Raw genomic sequence first — 17,647 nt, 5'->3', positions numbered from 1 at the left:
CACTATTACTCATGTTTCAAGTTAGGTTGTAAGCTCCTATGGCAGAGACTGTCTCTTTCTGCATGTCAGTACAGTATCTAACACAATGAATCCCTGTTCTTAACTAGAGCCTTTGAGCACTCTGGCAATGCAAGTCATATACGAGAACAAAATGCAACTTTTACATTTACAGGGCTGCAGAATCAGAACTCAAAGTTCATTCATGTGAACGTTTAATATTTAAAGCATAATACATAATTACAGACTAAGCAATAGCCTGGAGTTAAGAGTTTCCAGAAGACATTAAAAACCTCTGTGGTCTTAGCTGGGTTAGTGGATAAATAAAAACCTAGTTTTTAAGATAGCTGAGGAAGAAAATGTTATTTATGTCAAATTTGGCAGTGAAGAATGAACATGGTAAATGCAATGTTCTCTAAACAGCTCTCTAAACAGTCATACATTTATCTGCTGCACTCTATAAGCCCTTACTTTGAAAAAGCCACATTCAAGACGCTTTCCCATAGTTGTTAAACTTTCATTTTTGCTTTGCAACTTTATAACTCAACATCCAACAGGAAAGTCCAAACAGACATAATTTTCCTAAATGCTACGGAAGAGTCAGTATTCATATTTAAGACAAACTTCATCTCAAAACAGAATTATACTGTTCAATTACAAGACTACAGAGTTAGTATGATGCAATATTACCTTAAATTGTGTCTTATTAAATATTAAAAGTTCCCTGTTTTGTCTGATCTAAATCCATAGTTCTACCTAATGCCACTATAACCTGGGGATCCCTGCAGACCTAAGAACAAAGAGACCTTTGTAAAACGCCAGCCCCAGAGCTCCTACTTAGTTCATCCATTCATCAAATCAGCTGCAGGTAAGCAATAAGAAGATGGTTTTGAAAACAGAAAGTAAACTCAGTCACTGCCCCAGAGCTCCAGGCTGGGAGGGGGCTTCCGCAGCTCCTGCGGGTGGATCCGGCAGCTCTGAGCCGTGACCCCTCAAGCTCCAAGCTGCTGCAGGCAGAAGGGGTACCTGGCAGCTTCCTGCCACTGAAAAGCAGTGGAGGGAGCCTGGAGCAGCAAGTAGTCCCAGGCGACCCCGGACTGTGGAGTGTACCCACAGCTCTGAGCTGCTGCAGCGAGTGAGGGACCCCACAGCTCACAGGCGGAGGGGGGACCCTGTAGGGGAACCCAGAGCTCTGAGCTTCTGCAGGGGGGCAGGTGATCCAGGTGGTGGAGCTCAGCCTCCTGGGCAGGGGTGCTGGACCCCACCCACAACTATTTCTCTCCCGCAGTAGGGTTTGGGCTCTCAACTCCGTTAGCCCCATTTTGTTGTGGTTATTTTTAGTAAACATCAGGAACAGGTCACGGTTCCGTGAATTTTTGTTTACTGTCCCTGACGTTTACTAAAAATAACCGTGACACAATCTTAACTTTACTAATGAGTTACTGCAACTGAAGGAGACTGAGTCGAGGTCTAACTGTGTCATCACTATTCTCACTCAGATGTTTTCATCTGTCTCTATTTTAGACTGCTGCTGTTATTGTCATGATTTAAAGATTCAGAAGGCTACATCTTATGTGTTGGGAATTGTTTTGTAAAGCAACTTTCATGGATAATTGTCATACAGTAGAACTCTGGCTCAGGGCCATTTGCAGTAGAGGAAAGTATAAGAACTAGCAGGAATGCTGCAAACAAATAAAGGAATCAGTGGAGCAGCAAAACATTAAAGACCTTATTCACATTTTTCTGAAACATGGGGAGAGTATTGTGATGGGCATGCAAGACCTTCAGAAGGAATCCATGAAGTGGGTGTATGTTGGGAAGGAAAAGAGCTTCTGTTTAAAAAATAATAATTAGAAGAAAGTATATATATCTTATTTAAAAGGTATCCTACTCTTGATTGTAAACTTATTTTTTAGAAGTAAAGTTTTAGCTCAAATTAATGTATAAATAACTAATTGGGTAATTCTGTGCAATGGAACTCAATAGGGAAAAGTACAATACTTCGATTCTACAAATAACGGTGATTAGCCATACGTTAGTTACGACGTCTGTTACTGGATGAATCAGATCTCAAAAATAAGAACTAAAGTTAAACTCTAAGAACCATATTCTCAATTTTTTATTGTTAGCCTTTAATTTGCCAGACAGCCAAGGCAACACAAACAAGCAGCTAACATGAATAAATAGAATGGTGTTATACAGTATCAATTGTACAGTGGCATACTCATGCTAACACTTAACAAGTAAAGGAAGAGAGAGTACCTGTCCCTAAGGAGCTCATGTTCTTAAGGGCCAGTATTCTAAGGTGTTCTAATTTTCTACACTAGACCTTATTCAGAGGTGTGAAAAATCCACACCCATGAGTGACATAGTTAAACTGACCTAAATCTGCATGTAGGCAGTGCTAGGAATTCTTTTGTCGACCTAACTATCACATCTTGCAGAGCTGGATTTACTACACTGATGGGAGGTGTTTTCCTGCTGTGCCCCTGCAGCATTTGAAGTGTAGACTTAGCCTCACTAAATTAAAATCACACACCAATATTGACAAACTGTGGCCGGGAATCTGAAACAAAGAAAGATGAAGACAGTTAAGGGTTCAATTAAATAGAAATGGGGCATGGATGGTGGGGCAAGGTAAGAAACCTATCAGAAGACTCGGCTGCAACAATCCAAGTGAAATGCTTAGAGCACGGACAAAGGTTTAGCAATAAGGATGAAGAGTCATTTTTAATGTCAGAGGAAGAGCCACTGATTTTTCCACAGGTTGTGCAGAAGGGTGTAATGGAAAGGAGAAGGATGTAATCAAGGTCTGCATAGCTGAAGAAGCAGGGAGTTGAATAACTGGTTTAAATATGTTTTAATATCACAAGAGGGAAAACTCTGCTCACTTTGCCCAGTCCACTATTATGAAAGCTTAGAGAGTAAGGAGCACTTGAAATTTATTGACATTTAAGCCAGTTCTTTGAGATGGTGTGATTTGCCACACCTGGCAGCGTACAAACCTTTTTCTCTCTCCATAGCTTAAATTGAGCTCTACGTACCTTGCAATTATCTTAAAACTAATCACAAACCTATAGTATAGTGAGTTTTAATGTCTGAAAACTGACAAAAGTGTGGTGATTGTCTGTTTTTAGCAATACTACTTTTATCTGCTTTCCAAAACCTACTTAGAACTATTTTAGGCTTTTACTGAAGATTAGTTATATTGGCATAGATCACAGACATTCCCTTATATCCCTCATTCCTCCGTAACTTTTTTAATTTGACACTTCCCCCATAAATTTCTCCATTGCTTCTTCACACTTAGGTTAGGACTCAAATGCAGGCTTCTCTTCATGGATGACAGGTTAAGCAGATAGAAAGGTGACTGACTATTCTTAGTCCTGTAACTGAGACACCCTTAGCTATTAAAGAGAATCAGCTGACATGCTGTGAAACACTTAGTAATTTATTTCTGATTTGTAACCCTGTCAGACTTTATGGAAATCGTAATTAGAAACATGGAACAAGTAAAATACATGTAGGTGCTGTGGGAAAAAAAAGACTTTCTAAGAGCAGAAGATAAATGTTACCATAAAACTTGGTTGGAAAGTTTTATAGAGTATACCAGTGGTCTATATTTTATATTTGTGGGAGAAGGAAAAAGTAGGAGGACTTCATTCAAACACCTAAAGTCTTTGAACATGGGTCTGGGAAACATTAAATGTGTAGTTCCTAAATTTGGCATCAGAGCAAATGAACAGTGCATCCAAGTTCAAAAGGATATGAATCATATAGGTGATTGGGCCAGCAGAGGGCAAACCTAGTTTGACATTAAAAGGGGGAAAAACCAGTTTGGGACTACAGAATCCAGTTAGATGTTTCATTTAGCACAGGATCCAGCATGCTGATCAGAAGAAAAAAAACTGAGTGTTATTTTGCATGCATATATTACTTAATATCTAGCTGTTACATATCTTATATCATCCAGTCAGTGAATAGCAGTAGTCTTATTACAAAATAAGAATTTTAAAAAGCATATCTAATACTAGGTTCTGTTGGAGGGATATAATATAAAATGTGGTGCTACTGTTTAAGATTCATACAGAATATTAGTTTGTTCTACGTTTGGGCACCACAACACCAACCTTTTAGAATCTAAGTTTAGTTCTCAACCTTTTTCAGAAAGTGGAATTCAGTTGTAACAGACATACCAGAATTTTTTGCTAGGGCCTGCAATGCTTAAAAGGAGATGCTGACTCACCTAAATGCTTCAAAGGTTTCTATTTGTTCTGTGGCATGCTTCTTTCTCTCCTCTTCTCTCTCTTCAAAATTGAAGATATGTTTCGGTGTAAGGTGGTGCAGGAACCGTAGGGCTACCAACATTGTTTGGTTTATGTTTTGATCAGGAGTGACATCAGCTAAATTCCAAATAATCTTGTTTGTTTACTAATCCTTGTGTTACTTACTATATAACATTTCTAAATTGTTTCAAATTACTGCTACAAATGCAGACAGCAGCAATAGCAAGTGACTTCACTTTTAGAAAGGAAACATGTTTCAAAAGAAACTGATTTAATAATTTTCCAGAAACTGCTGCATTAACAGTGCTGAACACTCCAAAACAACAACAGAGGGCAATAATGATGTGCTAAGTTTATTAATATTGATTTGGTGGGAGAGGAGGTGAGATCATAAGAAACTGTTGAGACAATTTCCAGAGGGGTAGCTGTGTTAGTCTGTATACAACAAAAATGAGAGTCCTGTAGCACCTTAAAGACTAACAAATTTCTGTGGGCATAAACTTTCGTGGATTAGAGAGACAATATGTTCCTGCACTTAGGAATAGCAGTTGAGATCAGAGTATATGTGGAGGAGGAAGCATTGTTTTGCTTTGAGATGCTTTTCTTAGACCTGAGAGAGTGTTAACACACTTTTGTTGAAATCCTTCCTTGCCTTTTTTGAGGGGCATTCTCTCTCATCATTTACTGCTCAAGTTCCATGTTTTGTTTCATTTTTCCAGGTTAAACAGAGTAATTCTCTATATAAACTCCAGTAGGAAAGGGGAATGATGGTGTGCAACTCTCCCAAAGAAAATGCAGGGATAATTGCATGTTTCATGTATTTTAAAACCCAACATTCAGTTTTGAATACGCTGGACTTCAAAGCAGAAACCTAGGGATTGAACAAACAACTGAGTTTACTTTCTGACCGCTTGGAGCTGCAAGGGAGCCCTCCGACCCAGGGCTGCTCAGAGCTGGGAGTTCCAGGGCCCCTGCCAGCTGACAGGTCCAGCCCCAATCCTGGCTGAAGGGGAAATGTCAAGGAGATCTCTGACAATCTTATCCTTCCTCATTAACTAAAGCAGCAGACAGGAACAGAAATTAGGGCAATGTGTAGATTATCACCATATAACCACATTTTTGAAAAATAGAAACCTATAAACTTAAATTCTTTCCCACAAAAAATGTATTTGACTTGAGAGCTTTAGTTGATCTGATAAGCACAGTTGTGAACACCACATTGCTATTTATATAAATAGGATTTAAGTAAGTTTTTAAAAAGCGTTTTTGAAATTCATGCTGCTGACAGACATATAACAGACAAGAGCCTTGGTTTGTGACACAAGCACCATATCAGTGTGATGCACAAGAATGGTTAGGCATTTTCCCATTCTTCTTTTGAGGGATTTTCACTACCTGGACAAAGGTGAACACATTTCACAATTTATTTTCATAGATTCCAAGGCCAAAAGGGACCACTTCTCAGAAGTAAAGTCCCTTTAAGGCCTTCTTTAAGGCAAAAAGGCTTCACCTGAAACCCCTGACTGAAATCTAGAATCTCTAGGTCCTAGTGTGGGCTGAACTAATTCACATTAAGTTTCTCAAACAGGGATAGGCCTGAAGTAAGCATCTATAACTAGAACACATTTCTGAGCTAACTCCAGGCTGGAGCAAACTTCTATGCTACACCAAACTTCTAACCTAAGGGGGCTTCTAAGGTTATGCCACATTCCCAATTAAAACTATATTTTTGAGTGATGCTAAACCCTTCTCCTAAATTGGAAAGCTCAGTACAACTGGAGCTGGCTTCTGATAAGATTAAGTTTGCAGATTGGAATGAGCTTCTTTCTGGCAAGTTCTGACCAATTAACTCAGTGCACCTGACTGAAAGTGAAGATAGTCAATAGCAAACATGCAGCATCTTCAAGCACCAAAGAAATAATCACACATTACCAGAAAGTTTATAACCTAAATCTCTATTTCAAAATAAGGGCCATTAGAAGGAGGCAGAAATTAACCCTGCTATTGGGTTCTACTTTCATCTCACTTCTGGGACTCATTTAGGAATTAATACATACATTTAACACCTTCACAAATCTTTCAACTGGGCCTCCACAATCTTGATTCTCAGCTCCCTTATCCATTACTGGCAGTTTAAGTCAGCCCATAGTTATCTCCTTGTAATCAGGTTAAAAAGTATTTTGGTGTGTAAACAGGATCACCTGACCATGTCTGTGTAACTGGGTTGTCCTGTGGTCCTTATCTCTCTGTAGGCCATCTAGAACACAATGCCCTACATGCTACTAATGGTAATTTGTGTGCATGTCCACAGATACACAATTCCCTACTGAGGCAATATGGGAAAACTGCCCAGATTTTCCCAGAATGCACTGATACAGCTGGACAGCATGATAGATATGTATATATAAATTAGGTTAACACCATGGGGGGGGGGGGGGGAGAGAGAGAGTTGTCGTCTGGACACAACTCAGTGGTGTTTTATAACCAGATCAGATTATAAATGTCACAACTTGGTTACAAACAACATGGTTGTGCTTAGTATAGACAGAGCCTTAGGATGTTGTGCTACACAAAGTGAACACAACTTTTTCTTAATCAAAAGATCAATCTATCCTCTGGCTGATATGTTAAACAGTGTCTTTGGGGCCTACAACTGGAAAGGCGATTGTGAAGCTGGAAATATGATTCTGAACAGTTTTCTGAAGTGTGCTCTGGCAAACATTTCTTCTTGCAATAAGAGTCTAATGTCCATGGCAGAGAGTTACTGAACACACAATGGTATTTTTGATTACTTACATAGTCACTATGTTAATGTGTAATTTATTGTAAAGCAGTGAGGCACCTGGAGCATGAAAGGCACTTTATGAATATTCTGTTCTCTCAATGGATACTTCTACCTGGTATGAATTTCCAAGATCATTTTGAATCCATGAAAAGCAGCAGAGCAAACAGGAAGAGGAATCTGTTTTTCTACTGCTAGCAAAAGTTAGACATCACCTCAAATGTGTGTTGCATAAGAGCAATTTGACCTTTGGATGAAGGAAGCAGCTTGACAAAAGTCAGACCTGGTCTGCAGAACCCCGAAAGATCAGAACAAGGAATGCAAAGATTACATTGAGTACCTACTAGCAGAAATACAAGACTAAATAAAACTTAGAAAATTTAACTAGGGTAAATCCAGTTTTCAGTTGACCCTCAAGAAGGACTACATGGAGAGATGGCACTGGGTTCCCTCAGGAACTAATATTCCAAAATATAGGGGAAGATCACCTTAATAAGCTCACTGACATCAGGGAAAGAAATGTACTTGAAAAAGCAAGAACAAAAAGCAATCTAGATTTGAGGATGGATATATTTTTTTTCCTAGACCTAAGCGTTAGACATATATAAGAATTGACTAGCATTTAGAAGACTTTCTGCTAAACTGAGGGATGTGCACAAGTAGAGAGAGAGAGAGAGAGAAAAAAAGTGTGTGTGTGGTGGAGTGGTGGCAGAGGGTATGTATATATAAATTCTAGGACAGGTATTTCCAACCTGCTGTTGAAAAGACAGAAGCAGAGAGGAAGGAGAATCTCTTACTTTCCCCTCGGAGAAAATTCTGGTTAGTTGTGAGACAAGCTGTTCTAGATTTATTCAAGTTTCTTTTTACTACATTTTAATTTAAACTAGTCCCACTCCACAAAAATTTACTTACTATTGGCAAGTGCATGTGTCAAGCCCTTATAACATGGATTGGGGAAGTAAGTATTGGAAAAATGAAGGGGTTTTTTGTAATTAATTTCAAGAGGTAGCAAAAAATAGTATCTTCACTTTTAAAATCCTAATGCTTCAGTACCTTGAACATTCTGAAAATGAGGAGTGAGATGTATTCTCACTGGCACCTCTGTGAATATATTACCAAACTAGAGATGGACTATTTAGTCAGCTTATTTTATTGATACTCGAGCACTGTGCCACCATTTATGTAATACTGTTGAACTGTTCAGTGAAACTCAAACATAGGACACAGTATTCCTAAATTTCTGTAAGCGGGAACATTGAAAAATTCAACATTAATACATGTTTAATATCCCAATTCCAGAAATACATTTATAAATACATGTACAAGTCATCACCATGCTAACAATTAACTAAAAAAACTAAAGAAGCCTGAAGTGACTTTTGAGATGGCATAGTCAAAGGGAATCAGAACTTAAACTAGAACTAGTGAAGCAAAATAATTTACAATTAAACAAGAGTAAATTTGACTAAAAGTAAGGTAAAAATGCTGGGGGTACTACTGAGTCAACATCTTTAAGGTTATTTACTTATTTTATTGCCAGCAAAACACAACATGCTGCACAGAAAATATACATAAATACATTGCAGCTTCTTGCAATAGGGACTTCAAACCATACTTTTCAATAGCATTACTTAATTATCCATGAGAATGGCTGAGTAACTATCATAGCCATTTAAAAAAAAAAATCTGGCAGTTCAGTTATAGAGGGAGCTGGCAATAATTTTGGTTGCCTCGCACACTCAATTATAAAAGAGTGATACTTTTTCTGGGAAGCTCTAACACCTCCACTATTTGCAAGCATTGCTTTGATCTTTGGCTAGGGAAAAGCCCTGTCATCAACTAAGTGCCTCTTGCTAATGCCATGGAATTCCATTCAGATTTCTATTGAAAGTCATCATTTCCCTGCTACAGTTTGAATCAACTGCGAATTGATTTTGACAGCATGCCAACACCCCCTAGCATTCTAAGGATGGGCCCTAGCAGCTGCAGTATACACTGCACTGAGAACCACCCAGAATAAAGTCAGCCTGGCTGCTGCCAAAATAGAAGTAAAATCAGGATGGAAGAAAGAGCATGCACTGGGCTAGCCTCTCTTCCAAAACCTGGGATCAGCACATGGCTTCAGTGACCCATCCTCGCCATCAGTGAGCACCACTTGGGGGCAAGAGCAATCCCCTCCTGGAGGCAAAAGAGAAGCCCTGAAAATGGAAGTAGTAAGAACCAGGAGAACATGAATTCTAGAAATATTTCTGCTGTCACGTTCACTCTGTACCCTTTACAGCTATTAAGCTGTGCCTTATATCCCACAGAGGTTAAGCTCTGAATACAACCCAGATCTGATATGGCATACCCAAATCCCACCCACTTAGCCACAGTGCTTTTGTGTCTTTGTCCTTTTCTATTGCATCTGTAAAATGGGGATAGTCATTCATTGTAACCCACTGTTTCAGTGTGTGTTGTATGTCATTCTCCAGTGGTTGGTTCAAGGAGGATGCAGCAGGGTGGGGTGGTCCACTTCAATCAAGGCAATTTAAATCAACAATTTAAATCACCAGGTGGAAGGCCTCACTATAATTCACTGATTTTAATTAACTTTTCCATTTGTACTTCAGTTATTTTTCTAAAGAAAGGTGCATTCACTGATTGATACAGCCATTAAAATACGTTGATTTACAACTAAGTAGAGCCTTTACACTAGATGTAGTACATCTTTTTGCAACCTAGAAGGGGACATTATAACTAAAAACATTTATTTAAGCAAGGATATAGCTTAATATTTTCAAATTCTTATCTGTATATTTTTAGAATGTTAGAAAATGGTGAATGATATATTGTTTGTTTACTAGACAATTAACATTTTGCTCATGATTGTGTCATGCTGCATTTGAATGGCAACTGAAATTTAATTATACACACAAATTGGTATTTATTTTTCACTTAAATGTGTCAAGAGATAAATATAGATCTTAGTGTATTAAAATTAAATCAGAATTTAATACAAAAGCAGATTTTAAAAATGAAAAAAAAAAAAAAGGTTACTTACCAGTAACTGATATTCTTCGAGATGTGTTGCTCATGTCCATTCCACTATGGGTGACTGCGCGCCTCCGTGCACGGTTACCCGGAACTTTTTTCCCCTTAGCAGATCCAGTAGGGCAGGCTCCGGCGCCCCCTGGAGCCCCGCGCACATGCCACGGTATATGAGGCACTGCCGGCCCTATACCCCCTCAGTCCCTTCTTTCTGCCAACTCCAGCAGCGGGGGTTGGGGGGGGGGGGGTTGTGGAATGGACATGAGCAACACATCTCGAAGAACATCAGTTACTGGTAAGTAACCTTGTTTTCTTCTTCGAGTGCTTGCTCATGTCCATTCCACTATAGGTGACTAACAAGCAATACCTTTTTGGAGGTGGGTCAGAGTTATCGATGAGCTGCTCTCAGCACCGCTCTGCATTCTCTCTCTCGCCTGTTGGACGATGGCATAGTGGGACGTGAAGAGTGGCGTAGTGGTCCTGGGGCAGGGCCTCAGCAAATAGCCTGAGGGAGTCCCACAGGGAAATTATATCTACCCAGGAGGGCTTGGTGGTTGGCAATCCTGAACTGCAGGCTTGCCGTGGAATAAACCTCTCTCCCAAACAAGTCCAGCTTCTTATTTTGTTCTTGGAAGTGGACTCTGGCTGACCTTGCCTGTCTCGCTGGTTAACCACATCTACCACCAGAGTTCCCAGGGCGGGGTGAGCGAACAAATACTCAAACCCTTCGGCCGGGACATGTGTTTTTTTCTTGGCCACCTTTGATGTAGGGGTGACTGAGGAAGGGGTTTGCCACAGGGCCTTTATAATCTTAAGGACCCTTCCGTGGACTGGGAAGGCCACTCTCGCTGGGGGAGCCACTGCCAGCACATTAAAGAGGCTATCTTTGGCCTCTTCTAACTCCTTCACCTCCAGCCCCAAGTTGGAGGACACCCTCTTGAACAGCTCCTGGTGTGCCCTGAAATCCTCCAGTGGCGCCGAGTGCTCCCAGGAGACTGCCTCATCCGGTGAGGAGGAAGAGGACTGCCGAGGCACGTCCTGCGGGTGTGTCCCCTCCTGGCGAAGGGTTGCACCCGTTGAGGGTCCCTCCGTTGGGTCTGACTCCTTGTCCGAGGAGTGGTGTCTATGGGCCTTCTCCTGTGCCGGAGGCACGGACTGCACCCCCAATGACATAATGGATTGGGGCCCCAGCCCAATCTGGATACCCCATGGGGCCCAATAAGGCCATTTCCCCTGTGCACTGGCCCCTTCTGCCTCCGGCGGGGGGGGGAGGGGGAGAGAGGGAGGAGGCGGTGGGCAGTGCGGCGGCAGCGCAGGCGCGGAGGTGGCATAGGCAAGGCCAACAAGGCTCTTGCCACCTGAAAAGCCTCCGGTGTCGACGGCGTCAGCAAGGGCACTCTCCCACTCCCAGGAGTCGGGGAAGGCTCCCTGACTGGACATGCAGACACGGCAGAAGACTCGACATGCCTGGTCCGGTGCATCTCCGTACTCAACCCTGCCCATACCGACAGCACAGGGGAATGTCCATGCTCCGTATGCTGCTTCATCCTCTTTGGTGCCGGCAATGTTGCACGCTGCCAAGTCGAAGCCGGTGCCAGCGGTGCGCTCTGCACCGAGGTCACGCTCGGTGCCGAGGTGGAGCGGGCCGGCTTGGACATCGGACGGAGCGCTGCCTCCATCAACAGGGCTTTCAGCTGGATTTCTCGGTCCTTCTGAGTCATTGGTTTAAAAGCCATGCAGATCTTACATTTTTCTTTCCTGTGGGCCTCCCCCAAGCACATAAGGCAGCAGTTGTGGGGTCGCTGAACAAGAAGGCCTTCCCGCAGAAAGCACACAGCTTGAATCTTGGCAATCGGGGCACGGCACAGCCGCTCAGTCCCCACAGGGACTTGCCTTATCTCTAACTATACTTAACAACTACTTAACTAACTAAAACTAACTTAGAATATCAAACAAGTCCAAACAAGGTGAATAGTACTTACTGGGAGCAAGGCTAGTTCCAGCAACCGTCACAGGCGGAAAGAAGGAACTGAGGGGGCGTAGGGCCGGCAGCAATTCATATACCGCAGAATGTGCGCGGGGCTCCAGGGGGCGCCGGAGACGGCCCTACGGGATCTGCTAAGGGGGAAAAGGTTCCGGGTAACTGTGCATGGAGGCATGCACACACCTATAGTGGAACAGACATGAGCAAGCACTCGAAGAAGAATTATAATTCAAGTAACAAAAATTTAAAAAATCCGATTTTAAATAAAAAGTCCAAGTCATTTTTTTAAAATTGATTTTTATCCATCTTGGATTAAAATCATCTCTTGCTGCCAGCTAATATAATTATTCTGTAACTCAAGTGATAGAAGATTCAGGATTCAAGCCATTATAATAATTTTGGATGGGGCCAGGTAACAGTTGCACATTTTTTTTTTTTTTTTTAAACTTTTTTACTTTTAAAAACCTTAGGAAATCATGTATTCCACAATCAAAATAAGTTTATTTTAACAGGTTTTTTTATATGCAGGTTGGTAAATTCATAGCCTTTCCCACTATACTTGTTGGAGAAAGAAGAATCAAGAATCTTGACTAACATCCAATTTACCTATTCAGCACAAATTAAGAATATCAAGTATTCCTTTGCTCTTTCCTGAACAGGACAAGATGAGTAAGATTACATTTTGCACATGAAATTCATAACCATCTGAAGTGAGCTGTCGCAGTAATGCAATTGAGCTTGACACAGGCACTGCATTTTGGCTCCCCCTGCTGAATATAAGTCTTTAAAACAATTAGCTATTAATGCTGTTAACTCTCCTTCACAATTCTCCCCCAAAAATAAAGTCTAAGTAACTAAGTTTGTGGTTTCAGTAACCAAATATGCATAAACTATTTTACTACAATTAACAGTTACAGTGGTAATCTGTAACATACACAGCCCCTACCTATGCATTTTTCAGATATAATTTAAATATTTTGAATTAGAAATAAGAGCTGCTTTATGTTTATGTACCTGATGTTGTTAAGTGTATATAGTATGATTTTCTAGCTACGCTGGCTAAGGTGTACCACAATAATACGTTAGAATAAAGAAGCTGAGGGCTGCTAGGGAAACAAAGTAGTTTCTCATTACAGGTATGCTAAATGGAGTAGGGGGCAAGTGGATAACTTCAGACTATATAGTTTACAATGCTTTTTGAAAAAGGAAAATCTATTGATATGCAGGGATTGGAGGGTGCTGTGATTGCAAAAGTTAGAGACAAAAATTGTGGTTCTGCTCCCAAGAATGATTATATAATAGGGTACATTACTTAGTAGATCTGCTACCACTATATTCAGTCAAACAAGTTCTCTCAAAAACTTGGTTTGATATTTCATCACTGTTAGCACTGCAGACACAACACAGCTAGAAAGATTATTTTCAGAATCAATTACCAAATTGTTAACTTTTAATTGCAGAACCTTTATTGCTGGCTGTGAACAAATGAGAAGACCGTGTCACTTTCAGATCCCAGGTAGACTTTGAAGATCTAGCAGACTGAGCATACTTGCCCCTTTATATGCCAAGCCAAACCAGGGTACATAAGACAAAACTCTGGTTACAAGCACACCTGGGACAAGAAAGCTGATTTAGAAAAGACAGTTCCAGAGAAGTAGCCGTGTTAGTCTGCATACATCAAAAACAAGGAAAGTCCTGTAGCACCTTAAAGACTAACAAATTTCTGCAGGCATAAGCTTTCGTGGGCTGCAACCCACTTGCATCTGATGAAGTGTTAGTCTTGTTAGGACTCTTGTTTTTTAAGAGAATACAGTTTTGCAGCAAACGGTTCCGAGAATTTTCTTTCATGTAAGACTTAAATAAATTTGTCTGAAACAAACTGAATACCAGACAAGCAAAGCTTTCTAAAACATTCACCTAGACTAGGAATGTTTTTCTATATTTCTATGAAGTTACAAGTCATATTTTAATACAACCTGGATCAAGCCAGAAATGTTAGGAGGGTAGTTTGAAGGGCAACAGGAGAGAAATCCTTACATTGGAGGAGTATGTGGGTAACAGTTTAAGTCCTAGGAGGTGGATACCACAAGAAGAGATAGATTGTAAACACTGTGGGCAGAGGTAAGAGTTAGATAACCTGAAAGATATTTGCTTAGAGTTACACAACCTTCCAAGAGGTCAGCTCCATATCAAGAGACAATGTCAAATGGTCAGAAAATTAGATTAGTAAATAACGCAGCTGGAGTTTTATTTCCCCAAAAATGGGGAAAGTATGGGAAAGAGTTCACAATTCCATCTGAATTTTGTACCTGACATCGTTTCAAGTTACACCCAGATTAGCTATCAGGTTGGTAAAAATTTCAGTAAGTTTGTTTTCTTTGCATCTGTTGGCATTATGTGTAAAATGAGGTTTATTTATGGCGATCATACTTCAGGCTTGCAAAACATTGTTTATCAGTAACAGGTATAGCTGAACTGAAAAACTTAAGCTGCAGCAAGTACAAGTATAAACAAAGAAAGGGTGGGAGAAGTGATGGTTCTGAGTATGTTCTCAGGACTGAGGTAAGATAACATCTAAAGCAGGGAAGAAAACTTTAGATTTTTGTAATGGGATTTAAAAATATTCAGGTTGTATCAGGTCAGTATTTTAAAAGGTTCTAATAGTCAACATTAAAAAAAACAAGTGAAGGAGTCATTTAAGACTCAGAATGTATTACCTTTTAAAATTCAATGGTATAAACTCAGAAAATTCAGTTTAGTTTCAGAACACCAGTTTTCACTGTGCACTAATAGCCATTAATTACCTGAAAATCCTCACCACCTGACAAATAAATATTAAGTCTGCCCTCTGAAGTATATGAATCCCAATGATATAGTTTAAGTGATACGATACAGACCAAAACACTGGGTTCAGGTTATGCAAATCACAAGTGTACTACCATGTATCAGAAGACTGTAGGGCAGATACTCATGCCTGGGATTTTTATGTGCTGGAAAGGGCCAATTCTGAGCTGACTGTTGATGGCAGTAGCCAGTGTAACTTACATGACCTAAGGTGGCAAACAGAGTATATATGCATCTCAACCCCATCAGTCTGTCACTGACCCACCTGAAGCAAGGGCAGGACAAGCAAAAGCTAGCTATGCTGCCTGAAACCATAAAGCAGCTCTAAAGTAGGATCTGATTTACCAATACCCAGGGCCTACTCTGAGATTCTACGGAATTTGGCATAGAACCCACTCCGTGTCCAAGCTGTGCTCCAGAATAAACTTTTTTTTAAATAAAAGTTACTTTTCTATCCCTTAGGTTGCAAAGACAATCTTCCAAACACAAGCCACGAGTACATCAATACAATGTCTGCCTGAGTCTTCAAACAACCTGAAACAGCTCTGATTTATGAAATGCCAGATTCATCTTGCTAGACTGAGAACTCTGGGGAAAAAAAAATCACATCAGTTTCAATAACAATGTTGACTATTTCACTGTTCATCATTTTAACATCCAGCTAATTTACTTTAACAAAACAAAACAAAACAAGTGACGGAGCCATTTAAGACTCAGAATGCATTACCTTTTAAAATTCAATGGTGTAAACTCAGAAAATTCAGTTTAGTTTCAGAATGCCAGTTTTCACTGTGCACTAATAGCCACTAATTATCTGAAAACCCCCACCATCTCTTATCTGACACCATCCCTAATCTCAAAATGCCCCAAACGTCCTTTAACTGCCACAGCCTCTAGATTTTCCCTTTGTCCCCACTGTACAACTTATTTACAGTTATGCATATTCCTAAAAGATTCTGAATCAGCCTCCAAGTTAAAAATTTAGATGCTTAAAAAGATTTCATATTATATTCATTTTAACAGAAGAAACTACGGTGATTTATTTAATTCATTATGAGAATGAATACAAAAGCTCATTTCTAAGTGTATATGAAATTGTCACAGAATCTCCAGGTTGCTATATACAGCACAGCAGAAACCACCAAATTCAAGCTTGCCACTGAGTACATAGGGCCTTGCATATGCCATTTCTCCCAGGAAATGCTACTTTGGGATCTGCAGGCCAATTTGTGTTAACAGGACAGGGTGAAGATGGATCTTTGGACTCAAATCTAAGCAGGGAAATGAATGTAATACTGTGGCACTCAGCCTATAAAAGATGAAATAAGGTAGATTGGGCTCTCCAGTCCATACTGGAGAAAGTTGGGGTCTCTGGACTTCATGAGAAGGGTAAGATGCAAGATGTTGTAGGCTCTGGTCTATAGCAGGTATGAACATACCTGCTATAGACCAGAGCCTACAACATCTTGCATCTTACCCTTCTTCAGTCTAAGTAGTGGTTGATTTGCTGAGTCAGCATGTAAGGTAATAGTGGAAGCAGCAGTCTGTACTTCATATTGTTAGTGTGAATGGTTATCAGGAGTCGTCACTGTTGGAACTTTAATTGAGAAGTCTGAGTTTCAGATATTTCAACAAAAAACCCAAACACCCTCCCCCCACCCCCACCCCCCCACCCAAAAAAAAACACCTACTATTTTAGGAGACAAAGTAAAACACTCAGCCTTAATTTCATTTTTTTTTTTTTTGGAAAGATTTTGTAATAGCTTTTTCCCTTTAAAACACTATAACAGACTAAATTATCCTGCTATGTTTAAAAACACTCATAACTTAATTCCAATTAGACTCTACAAGCTGTTCAAAGCTTATAGTACTGATTTTGGTTATCACAAACTTCAGCTTAACTTACTGTTTATTCACACTTCAAGAGGTACATGTCAACTATTATCTTCACAATGAAAGGCAACTACCAGAAGTTCATTATGGCAGAAATTCTTATCCTGCTTAGCTGATAAGAACCAAGGTTACAGTCTCAGCATATGCAAGTGGAGAAAAGGATATGCAAGATACCTAACCAAACTCTAGAATGGCTTTAAAGTCAACCAAAAAAAAAAAAAGATTATGGACTGCTCAGCTCTAAATCAGCCAACCCAAATGAAATATTTCCCTACAGGATTGCAGATGCCCACGTTACCTTTTAAGAAGTAATTCTGTTATTTTTATACTGCTCAAGAGTGTGAGAGATGCTTTGCAGAACAGATACAGTGTCAAAGTTCCTGCCTCAAAGAGCTGACCATATAACTTCAGACATGATCTTAGAGGTTTTTAAGCTGAGGCTTGACAAAGCCCTGGTTGGGATGATATAGCTGAGGTTAGTCCTGCTTTGAGCAGGGGGTTGGACTAGATGACCTCCTGAGGTCCCTTCCAACTCTAATATTCTATGATTCTATGATTCAATGAATGTAAAATACTAAGGGTAAGGTGAGAAAGGACAAAGGGACCTTCCACTGCTCCTCTCCTTGGGTCCACCAGCCCAATTTCGGCCGACACAAGTGTTATCACAGCCCTTGTGCTGAAAGTTTATCCTGGAGCTCCCTGCTCATCTCCCATGCCAATAGAGCTTAAGTGCAGAGCACTGCTTAGTTCCTCCATGCACCATTTCACAACAGCTTGGCCACCCACAGGACTGCTCCAAACACTGTGGATCCACTGTAAGTAGAAGTACAA

At 40.3% G+C, this 17,647-nt stretch overlaps 1 protein-coding gene across 3 annotated transcripts in view; it reads right to left on the bottom strand.

Moving 5' to 3' along the window:
• SUGT1 (SGT1 homolog, MIS12 kinetochore complex assembly cochaperone) overlaps positions 1-17,647 on the bottom strand; it is a 47,515-nt gene that overhangs the window by 3,471 nt on the left and 26,397 nt on the right. The window lies entirely within an intron of this gene.

The sequence above is a fragment of the Emydura macquarii genome, unplaced genomic scaffold (assembly GCF_026122565.2).
Source record: "Emydura macquarii macquarii isolate MOO-44397 ecotype Brisbane River unplaced genomic scaffold, CSIRO-AGI_Emac_v2 contig_2473, whole genome shotgun sequence".
Lineage (NCBI taxonomy): Eukaryota > Metazoa > Chordata > Testudines > Chelidae > Emydura > Emydura macquarii.
This window is presented reverse-complemented; position numbering and strand designations above follow the sequence as displayed.